The sequence below is a fragment of the Chiloscyllium punctatum genome, chromosome 16 (genome assembly GCF_047496795.1).
Source record: "Chiloscyllium punctatum isolate Juve2018m chromosome 16, sChiPun1.3, whole genome shotgun sequence".
In the NCBI taxonomy this organism is placed as follows: Eukaryota; Metazoa; Chordata; class Chondrichthyes; order Orectolobiformes; family Hemiscylliidae; genus Chiloscyllium; species Chiloscyllium punctatum.
The window spans coordinates 46,846,654-46,857,679 of NC_092754.1; the positions used below are offsets into that span (position 1 = coordinate 46,846,654).

The 11,026-nt window shown below is 43.1% G+C and overlaps 1 protein-coding gene across 4 annotated transcripts in view; it reads right to left on the minus strand.

Moving 5' to 3' along the window:
• The window catches only part of LOC140487181 (uncharacterized), a 45,643-nt gene extending 36,874 nt beyond the window's left edge, over positions 1-8,769 (minus strand). For all 4 annotated transcript variants that reach the window (XR_011962721.1, XR_011962722.1, XR_011962725.1 and 1 more), the window contains exon 1: positions 8,658-8,769. The gene's annotated coding sequence lies outside the window, so the exon portion shown is untranslated. The remainder of the gene's footprint in view (positions 1-8,657) is intronic.
• Between the last annotated feature and the right edge of the window lie 2,257 nt (positions 8,770-11,026).

The following is an 11,026-nucleotide window of genomic DNA, read 5'->3' on the forward strand; positions in this document are numbered from 1 at the left end:
ATTGAATTATTTAGAACAGGTTTATTTGCTGAAATAATGAATTCAGTTTGATTCGTTGAATGAATGAATGAAGTTGGATTCATTGAATAAACAAATGAATGCAGATTGATACTTTGAATGAGTGCACTTTGGATTGCTGAATTAATGAAGGAAGTTTGATACATTGACTGAATTAATGCAGTCTGATATTGTCACAAAGTTGGTGGCTTTTTTCTAAAAGCTGTTCCTTTCCTAAAGGATGCTGCGTCCTTGATTTTTTTTCAGAGGGATCATAAATGTGCCAGGCTCCAATTACACTAGTTTGGTACAGAGATGAAAAGGATTTTGAGAGGCGTTTTGCTTATATGCAAACAGATGACACTTCAGGCAAACGTAGTCATGTTTTAGAAGGGACCTGCGTAATGAAAGGGGAGTGGTCAGATCTCTAGCTGAGCAGCTCAGCCGAGCACTAGTTGGGAGTTCAGCAGTGGACTGTGTGAACAGGCTTTCTCTTCTTCTGCCCTTCTAAATTCAACCTGTAAGCATTTGTTCCATTTGTACTGTGTTATAAAGGGGATTTGCTTGATGGGACTGTTGTGTATATTCGGAAGAGCAAAATTAAGTCTAGTTTGGGTAGTTTGTATTCCATAGGGGTTCTTTATTCTGTTCTTTGTTTTTCATTGTGCAATTTTGTGAATACTTTTTTTTTCCTGTTTTAGCTCAGCATTTAATCTTGCTGGAGAAACCATCAGAATCTGTTCGAGGCAAGAGATAAGGAAATGGCAGCAGAAATGAAACAGTTTGAGTTACAGTTAAAAGCAGAACAGAAAGAAAAAGAAAGAGCTTTTGAACTTCAGAAACTGATACTTAAAATGAAAGTCAGCTTAAAGGGTGGAGATGAAGGCTGAAGGCAAGTCTGCTGAGGAAGAGAGTGGGGATGAGCAAACCCACGGTGGGCAAAAGCCTGACAAGAAACTGTTTAAGTACGTTCAAGTATTGCCTAAATTTGATGAGAAGGATGTGGAAGACTTTTTCATCTCATTTTAAAAATTGTTTGAGCAGATGCGGTAGCCAATGGCAATGTGGGTTTTGTTGATCCAAACTAAACTTGTCGGTCGGGCTGGTGAGGTATTTGCATCAATGTCAGAGGATGGAACTGGGAAGTATGAGGAGGTGAAAAAGACACCATTTTAAAGTGCATATGAACTTGTACCAGAAGCCTGTAGACAACATTTCAGGAATCTAAGGAGGGACTCAGTTCAACCCTACATTAAATTCGTAAGGATCAAACAGAGCAATTTTGGTAGATGCGTAAGAGCCTTAAAAATCGAACAAATAGAACAAACCCTTAGAGAGGTAATTCTTTTGGAGGAATTCAAAAATTCACTGCATGAAGTAGTGCAAACTCATGTGGAAGAGCAGAGAGTTAAAACAGCAAGGTTAGCAGCTGAAATTGCTGATGATTATGAGCTGGTCCATAAATCAATTTCAGTTCTATCACGGATAGAAATTGGAGCGAAGAGAAATCGTCAGGTAGAAAGGGAAAGGCATAACTTAGTGAAGATAATAAGGATAACAGGGTAAAAAAAAATCTTGAGGGGTGTCAAAGAAATTAAAAGTCTCCAGTGTTTTCATTGTAATAAAGTGGGCCACACAAAATTAGAGTGTTGGTGGGCTAGGAGAAAGCCGGACAAGCCTGGGAGTTTTGTTGGACTAATAACAAAAAGCACAGGGGAAGTTAGGCAACTGCCTCAGAGTGTACAAGATCGTTAGAGATTGATTCAAGAGAAAGTGCCAGATCTGCTTAAAAAATATACATGCAAGGGTAAAGTTTATTCACATAGGCCAGGAGTAGCAGGGAAGAGGATACAATATTAGGGGACACAGGATACTCTCAATCTGTAATGCTGAAGAATAGGAGATATGTACTCCTGAGGGACAATTGCCAGAAAAGATACTGCTAACAAGAATTCACGGTGAGATGAAAAGCACTCAATAATGTAAAGTGAGGTTAGAGATTGCAGAAAAGAGTGGAGAATGTGTGGTAGGAGTACGAGACAAAGTCTCAGCTCCATGAATACAATTTGTCCTTGCAAATGATACTGCTGATTCACTGGTAGGGATGCTGCTTACTCTAGTTGAGAGCAGACTGACTCCACTGTGTCTGTATCACTGACCCTGGGGAGAGTAGACTCATTAAATGGAGCTGTTTGTGAAGTGACTGTGATTGATGTCAGTCTCCATGGATTCTAATTATGTCACTAGAGGCTTTCCCTTTCCTATTAGGAAGGGGCTTCTCCCAATATGTTGTCTCATGACAGCAGCAGATACATCACTTCGAACACGAATAGGGATCACCAGCTGCAGGGAGTGGGGAGATCAGAATCTGAGAACAATGGACTGAAATATTCAAACAAATGGATCATAATCTGAGAATAATAGATTGGAATGTTTCAGCAATTGACAGGGCTTTATCCTGGGGTCTTTACATCATTTACTGGCCTGGTGCAACATTATCAGATTGGATATTAGGTGTGCTGCTGATTATTCAGTCGGGTTTCTATCCCATCCTCGCCATTATTGGCAATCCTCTCGATCTGCATCCATGTTTTAATTCCATAAACTATGTTAAACTTAATTGCTATTTCTGTTGTCTATATTTGGCAAAGGACGGAAAATATTGTCTTCAGTTTCAATTACAAACTCTGATCATGATTCATGAATTTCAGACGCCTCCCTCACAAATATTTGAGAACAATATTGCTCACAACCTCGAGGGCCCTTTTTGTCCTGAACTGATTGATGTTTCGATATTGTCTCCATCACCAACTCTGTCTATTGCCAGCTCCACAATACCTCGTCTCCACCACTGCATCAGCACTGTTGGTGAATGAACCATTATCCATGCCCTGATAAAATTTGGACTTTACTGTTCTAGCTGTCTTCTGGCCATTCTTCCAGTTACAAATATTTTGATTACAAACTTGTTCTTTTCTCTAAAGTGATAGGGACACCGTGTCAGAGTATTAATGCTGCTGGACAGCTAATATGGGGTACAGGTTTCAAATTCTGCCACAGCTGATGGCAGACCATAAGTTCAAATGAAAAGAATTGGAAAAAAAAACAAATTTCAGCAACATTTTATCTGAAATCCTATCTGTTTTACTGATGTCCATCAGTTAACCAATCTAACATTATGACCTGGTCTGGATTAAGAGTCAATGCAATTGGCTGTACGCTGCCTTGTGGCATGGTCACAGTCAAGGGCAATTAGTGACGGTCTTCAAATTATGCCCTTGCCAGTGATGCTGACATCCCGTAAATAGCAATATTAAAGGTTAAAGCAAACAAAGAAAGATGGTGGAGATCTGAAATAAAAAGAAATAAGACGTGCTGGGAAACTGAACAGGTTTGACAGACTCTGAATAGAGAAAAACAGCATTTCGAGTTCATTGAGTACACATCAGAACTGAAAGCAGCTAGGAAATAGTGTGATCAATGTTGGTGACAGGGATGTCTGTTTTGAAGAGGAGAAGGAATGAGTTGAACAGATGGAGAAAGAGAGACATTGTAAAAAATCAAAGCTATTGTTGATGACCAGCTGGAATTAAAATAAAATGTAAGATTAATCTAATTTATTTTTTGCCTTTTCCCAAATTCCTAAATATTATGTCCATGGAGGTATCCATCTAAGTCCTTGATTGAAGTAAGTTATGTCTCCTGTGTCACTCTTCTGAGAGTGTGGTCATCTTTGTTTATCCACTAATGGGATGTGCAAGTTATCGTGACTGAGGTTCAAAAATTGTGCATGTAAACTGTTAACTACTTTTGCAGAGGATGGATCTGTTAATATTTCCGATCACTGGGACTGTTCAGAGATGTAGTGGTTTATCAAACAAGAAAAGAAACTGAGGAGAGGAAGTCAGTTTCAACATTGCCATGTAAATACGAGTTTGACTTGTTTCTCTCGTTGGAAGATCAGACAAGGTTCAATGGAAGGTTTTCTCAATTTTGAGTTGTCAGTTGTTGCATTCATTCCGGGACTCCTGTGGGTCTGGTGACCCCACTCTAGATGAGGAATGGGGACTGTATTTATAGTGTATCTGGATCTGCAACTTGGTTAATAAATGGTGCAGAGGCTGCATAGAAAAGGGAAGCTCTGTAAGCAACGAGGAGCAGCATACTGCACTCTTCTCTCTGGGATTTCCATGAATGTTTTCTACTGTTGTCCCTATTCCAGATTCAAAGTGTGAAGTCAGTCGCATTAGCAATGATGAGGGCAAAGACCTCGGTCATCTTTTTCAGCATAGCTGTAGTCTCACACCAGGGAGAGGACTGTGCTGTCACTGGCCATAAAACAAACTGGTTTGATTCTGGACCTTCTGGGCAGAAGTGAGTGACATACCCATCGTGTACCAGAGTGCTGTCCTCTGATGTATTCATGAGTTGTTAGAGACAATCTCTGTGTGGTGAGGTGAATATGTTGATTCTGTCTCCACAGAGGAAGGAAAAGAATATCATCTAGAAATATTAGGGAACAGTGAAAATTAGAACTGCAGGAAATTCAAATTAAAAAAGAGATGGCACTTGGGAGAACTCATTGTATTGAACTTTGTTAAGTTGCTGCAATAAATGTGGCCATTTGTTGCCAGAAGCTGAAAAGTAAATATTGCAGTGAGAAAATGGCTGCTATCGTTTTGGGGACAGTGACTGTGCTGAGCTGTTCAAAGAACATTTTCTGGTATTTTATGCTCACATCTCAGTATTGGTTGGGGAACGACCCCTGGTTTTGTGAGGGAAAAAACAACACCCTATTCTTTAACACCTGGGTCACAATCGAGTTTCTCCATTACATTCTAACCCCGGGTCTCCCATTTCTCCTGATTCTGCTGCTCAATGTTTTCACCATCAGACACATTTGAGTGACCAACAAAGTCCGCACGAGTCTCTGGGCTCACACTAATGGAGATGGTCAGTGTGACACAGAAATGCAAAACAGAAAAAAATCCATCATTTTACTGTTTGTGATTTCGATCAATTTCATTCTGTTGTGGTCAACATTAATGGTATATTCTATATGGTACAGAATGCATGTCATGGTATATCGGTTTGTGAAACTGGATTGGTTTGCGTGGGAATTGGGTTTCATGCTGCAGCTCCTCAGTTGTTGTACAAACACCGCGATTTATGCTATGACCCAGACTAAGTTCAGACAGCAGCTGAAGAATGTGCTGAAATATCCCTTTATCCAAATTCATCAATAAACCAAATTCACTCATTAATCATTCCGTCCATGATTTTCTCATTTCAATTCAATGTTTCAGCAATGAAGCAGCCTAATGCTTTGTTAACAGAGTAAGGGTAGTGCTGGTTATAGAGTCATGGAGAAATACAGCACGTACAGACCCTTCGCTCCAAATCTTCTATGCCGACCAGATATCGCAACCCAATCTAGTCCCACCTTCCAGCACCAGATATCCCTGTAAATCCTTCCGATTCATATACCCATCCAGATGCTATTTAAATATTGCAATTATACCAGCCTCCACCATTTCCTCTGACAGCCCATTCCACATACACCACACCCTGCATGAAAACATCATTCCCATCTCACTATAAACCTATGCCCTCTAGTTCTGGAGTCCCCCACCCCAGGGAAAAGACCTTGTCTAGTTACTCTATCCTTGCCGCTCATGATTTCATAAATCACTATACGGTCACCCCTCAGCCTCCGATGCTCCAGGGAAAACAGCCCTAGCCTATACCCCCATCTCACTATGCCCCCATCTCTCTATATATCTCTCTGTCCCTGCTCTCTCTGCCTGTCTCTCTGTGTCCCTCTCTCTGGCTACTCGCTGTCCGTCTCCCACTTTCTCTCTCTCTCTTCCTGTGTCCCCGACTCTTTCTCTGTCACTCCCTATTTGGAAAGCAGACTCACCCTGCTGGAATGGCATCAATTCACTGGTGAGAGCAGACTCACCCCAATGTGAGCTTATCACTCACCCCAGGGACAGCAGACTGACCCCAGTGGATGTATCACTAATTGCAGAGAGAGTAGACTGACTCCACTATGTCTGTATCACTAACCCTGGAGCGAACAGACCGATCCTACTGTTTGCATCACTGAGCCCACTGTGTCTGAATTACGGACAGAGCAGAGCAGACTGACACCACTGTGGGTGTATATTACTGACGGCGGGGAGAGCAGACTGAAACCAGTGGGTGTATCACTGACTGTTGCAAGAGCAGACTGACCGCAAAATGTCTTTATCACTGAACCTGGAGCGAGCAGACTGACCATACTCTGGGTGTAACACTGATTCTGGGGGGAGCAGACTGACCCCACACTGTGTGTATCACTAATTGCAGAGAGAGAGTAGACTGACTCCACTCTGTCTGTATCACTGACTCTGAGGAGACAGACTGTGTGTATATCACTGACACTGGGGAGAGCATATTGACAGCAGTGTGAGTGCATCACAGGCCCCAGATAGAAAGACTGACCTCATGGTATGTGTATCATTGGCCCCAGCCAGAGCACACAGATGCCACTGTGTATGCATCAATGTCCCTGAGGAGTGTTAACTGACCCTACTCTGTGTGTATTGTTGCCCTTGGGGCAAGAGACCGACCCCACTGTGCCTGTATCAGTGACACAGAGAGAGCAAACTTATCCCAATATATCTATCACTGACCCCAGGGGGAGCAGAGCAGAGTGCGTGCTGCTGGAAAAACACAGCAGGTCAGTCAGCATCCGAGGAGCAGGAAAATTGACGTGTCAGGCCGGAGCCCTTCATCAGATATTGTTAATTTTTCTTCTCCTTGGATGCTGCCTGATCTGCTGTACTTTTCAGCAACGCACTCTCTACTCTGATCTCCAGCACTGCAGACCTCACTGTTTCCCAGGGGGAACAGACTGACCCCACTGTATCAGCATCACTGACCGCTGGGAGAGCAGAAAGATCCCATTGTGTCTGTATCACTGACCTCAAGAAAAGCAGAATGACCTCACTGTGTCTGTATCACTGATCCCAGGGAGAGCAGACGGTCCCCACTTTGTATCACTGACCCCGGGGATAGCAGTCTGGCTCCACTGTCTCTGTATCACTGACCCCGGGGAGAGCAGACTGACCCCACTGTGTCTGTATCACTGACCCCAGGGAGAGCAGACTGACCCTGGGGAGAGCAGACTGACCCCACTGTGTCTGTATAATTGACCTTGGGGAGAGCAGACTGACCCCACCTTGTTTAAACTTTACAGGGTCATGATGAGACCACACTTGGAATGTTGTGTGCAGGTTTGGAATATTTATCTGATGAAGAATGTTCAGCATATGGAGGCTGTACAATAAAGGTTCAACAGATTGATTCCTGGGATAGTAGGACTGACATATGAGGACAGGATGGATTGGTTAGGATGAAATTCACTGAAGTTTAAAAGACTGAAATAGGATGTCATAGAAACTGATAAAATTCTCAAAGGACTAACAAGGTAAATATAGAAAGGGTGCTCAATGACCAGGCAGTCCAGAACCAAGGGGGGGATCACAGTTTAAGTTTGATTCAATGCCTTTTTGAGAAGGAAACCTTGCTCTCCTTACCTCATCTGACCTGTGTAACTTCAAAATGCCGGCAATATGGTTTTGGACTGAGCTGACAAAAATTGTTTTAATCAGAGACTCGTGACCCTGCAGAATTTGCTGCCATAGAAAACAGTTAAGACCAGAATATGGATTTTTTTCCAAGAAGATGGATAGATATAGTTGCGAGGCCTAAATGAATCAAAGGGGTATGGGTCTAAAGTGGAAGCAGACTAGAGTGGAGGATCAGCCATGATCATACTGAATAGTGGAGCAGGATCAAACATCACAACTTACTCCTGTTCCTATTTTCTATGTTTCTGTTCTGTCAAAAGGTGGGACATAAAAAACAAAATGACTGTAACTGATACAGGTATCAGCATTACCTTATAACTATTGGATGAAAATCCTCTAAGGAGGTGCAGAGTGATTTCAGAAACTTCTGGACTGGCTGCTGTCTCTCGCTTTTGATTCAGTTCTCAAATTGTTAAATAATCTGAGAAAAACAACACTGTCCAGAGGAAATAAGAAAACAGCTTTGCAAGTTTGCGGACATTGGGGGAAGGGAGAAGTGGGACAGGGTGGGGGGAGGGAGGAGGATGTATAACTGGGGAGCAGTGAGAGAAACAATGATGTGGGTTTCGTGGTGGGGTGATGGGCAACCGCAATTTCCAAACACCTCCATCCTGTTCAGTTCTCTCCCTTCACTCTCTCAGCCTCTTTCACAATGACAACCAACTCAGTGACAAGGATGATCATGGGGACAGTTTTCCATCAATTTCAGTCACTAACACACGTCTCCCAACAGCACACGGCACACACTCCTCAGTGAACATAGCAATGAGTTAACTTTGGTTTTCAACTCCATTCACACTAAAGACAGATAAACCAAGAGTGAAGCGATTAAGTAAAAACTGAACAAGAATCGCGGCCATTGACAGGGGCCTGTTTTTGGGAAGAAGCCTGAGGCTCTCTGCGGCTTAAATAGTAGCCCCGGAAACCTCATAATTGGAGCTAGAGCCCGACACTGATCAACCATGAAACCTTCTCACCAGAATATAGCTCTGTCCGCTGCCCTCCCTTTTAAATTTCACTCACCGTCGATGCAAAATTTCTTTCCGAACATAGCTCACAGCGCACATTCTCACAACCGACTTTAACTGTGCGCATGCTGCAGACCCGCTTAACGGATTACGTCACACGGCCAGTGACACGCAAGGGGCGGGACTGGAGGACCGAGCTGGGGCTACTGGTCCTCCAAGCAGGGAAAGCGCGGCGGGAATGTTGGCCAATCAGGAAATGTGGGTGGGTTCGAGCACCACCCTCTCGGTGTGAGTGAATTGCGGGGCCAGTGGGAGGCTGGCTGAAGACAGAAAGTTGTTTTGGATGGGCGGGTTTGTTGTCACGTGCTATCAGATGACAGGGAGACGTGAGCAATAGCCCTATGCACAGCGGCATCTCGGGGACAATGCACCCAGGTGCAAAACTCTTAAGTTACAGAAGGTGAAAAATAAATAAATCAGTGAAAATTTTCAGCACTGCGGTTTTCTCAGTATAAAGAGAAAAAAAGAAATAGTTACAAAGTCAAACATTGCAGACTTTCCTTAAACCGTGGGACTGCAGACGCTCCAAGCTGCGCTTGCTCTTCCCTGCCCTGGCCATGCTTTCTCCTGTTTTAACAGTGATTTCACTCAAATTTAAGGGATTTTCTCAGTTTAGTCAAGGGCTTCCAGTTAGATAAGAATCACAGATGTTACTGGTGGAGAGGTTGGAGTCAACTGCAGATGGTCTCTATCATTACCATCCTCGCTTTTCCCCTCTTAAGTCAGGAACAGCTATGAAATCCACTTGGGGTTCTTCATAGAAGCTGTTTGATTTTTCATGACATTCTAGTTAGCACTGGTCTCTTCCTTCCGAGGCTCAATGTCAGTGGGGGAAGGGAACTTGGAGAGGTTGTGAGCTTCTTTCTGACTATGATGGACAGATTTTCAATATTTCTTTAACTCTCTGACTTATCTGTCCCCTGGCCTGAGCGCTTGTGACCACACGCGTGACCGAGGACATGAGGAGAACTTTAAAGTGCCACTGTTCGGTGAACATAAAGTCACACCTACAAACGTGTCTTCCATTCAGTCCAATTTCAATCTTCAACCACCAACTGGGATATTAATCCTCTGAACAGGAGAGAAACACACTCAATCTGATGGCACTGCAAGTGGAATGAAGAGTCAATGTTCAGAACAAAAAGCAAGGTTTCAAAGGATCATTGTCCAATGAGGGTGTCAAACACACAACCTGAGATTAAAAATCTCCTACTCTCCAAACTGAGGTAGCTCGACACGCAGTCAGGTTACAACCACATTTCTTATCAAGGCCATTTAATTGTTTAAAATTGTTGTGATGTATTAAATTGACCACCAGAGGGCCACGGCACCAATGCTTTCAGCTGAAAACTCAGTGAAATCATTGAGAATTCACTTCGTTTTTGCTTCCTCTCAACATTGACATCGAGTTTTATCAGCATCTCTTGCTGGATTTAATGTTGTTTGGCTGGTTTGTGCCTTTCTTTTTAAAGCAAATTCACTTCAATATCAACAAATTTGACAGACGAATAACAGAAAATGCGATACTCACTAATGCACATCCCCAGCGTTGGCATTCAAATTTGCAAAGGTCAGTCTTTAAATAAAATAAAGTAATTGAACAGTTGAAAACTTTTAGAAAGTTGGTGAACAATTTTTATGGTTGACTCTGTCAGACCTTTGGAAATTCCGCTAAGAGGTTTCGTGATCAGGACATTATCTCCCTCAGTTTTCCTGAGCCTGTTCTTGGTGCATTGGGAGGTTGACCTGGGTTGCAGATTCTCACATACCAATGATTTGCAGTACACCCCGACTGAAGCTGCATTGTTGCTTTTCACTGACAGCAGTGAATTGGAAAGTGTGGGACTGGAATATTGCTGCTTAGAGTCATAGAGAAGTACAACACAGAAACAGACCCTTCTGTCCAACCCGTCCATACCGACCAGTTAACCCAACCCAATCTAGTCCCACCTGCCAGTACCCGGCCCATATCCCTCCAAACCCTTCCTATTCATATAAGCATCCAAATGCCTTTTAAATGTTGCAATTGTACTGGCCTCCACCACTGCCTCTGGCAGCTGATTCCATACCACCCTCTGTGTGAAAAAGTTGTCCCTTAAGTCCCTTTTATATATTTGCTGTCTCACCCTAAACCTATGTTCTCTCGTTCTGGACTTTCCCAACCCAGGGAAAACACTTTGTCTATTTATCCTATCCATGCCCCTCATAATTTTGTAAACCTCTCTCAGGTCACCCCTCAGCCTCCGACGCTCCAGAGAAAACAGCCCCAGCCTGTCCAGCCTCTCTCTATAGCTCAAATCCTCCAATGCTGGCAACATCCTTGTAAATCTTTTCTGAACCCTTTCAAGTTTCACAACATCTTTC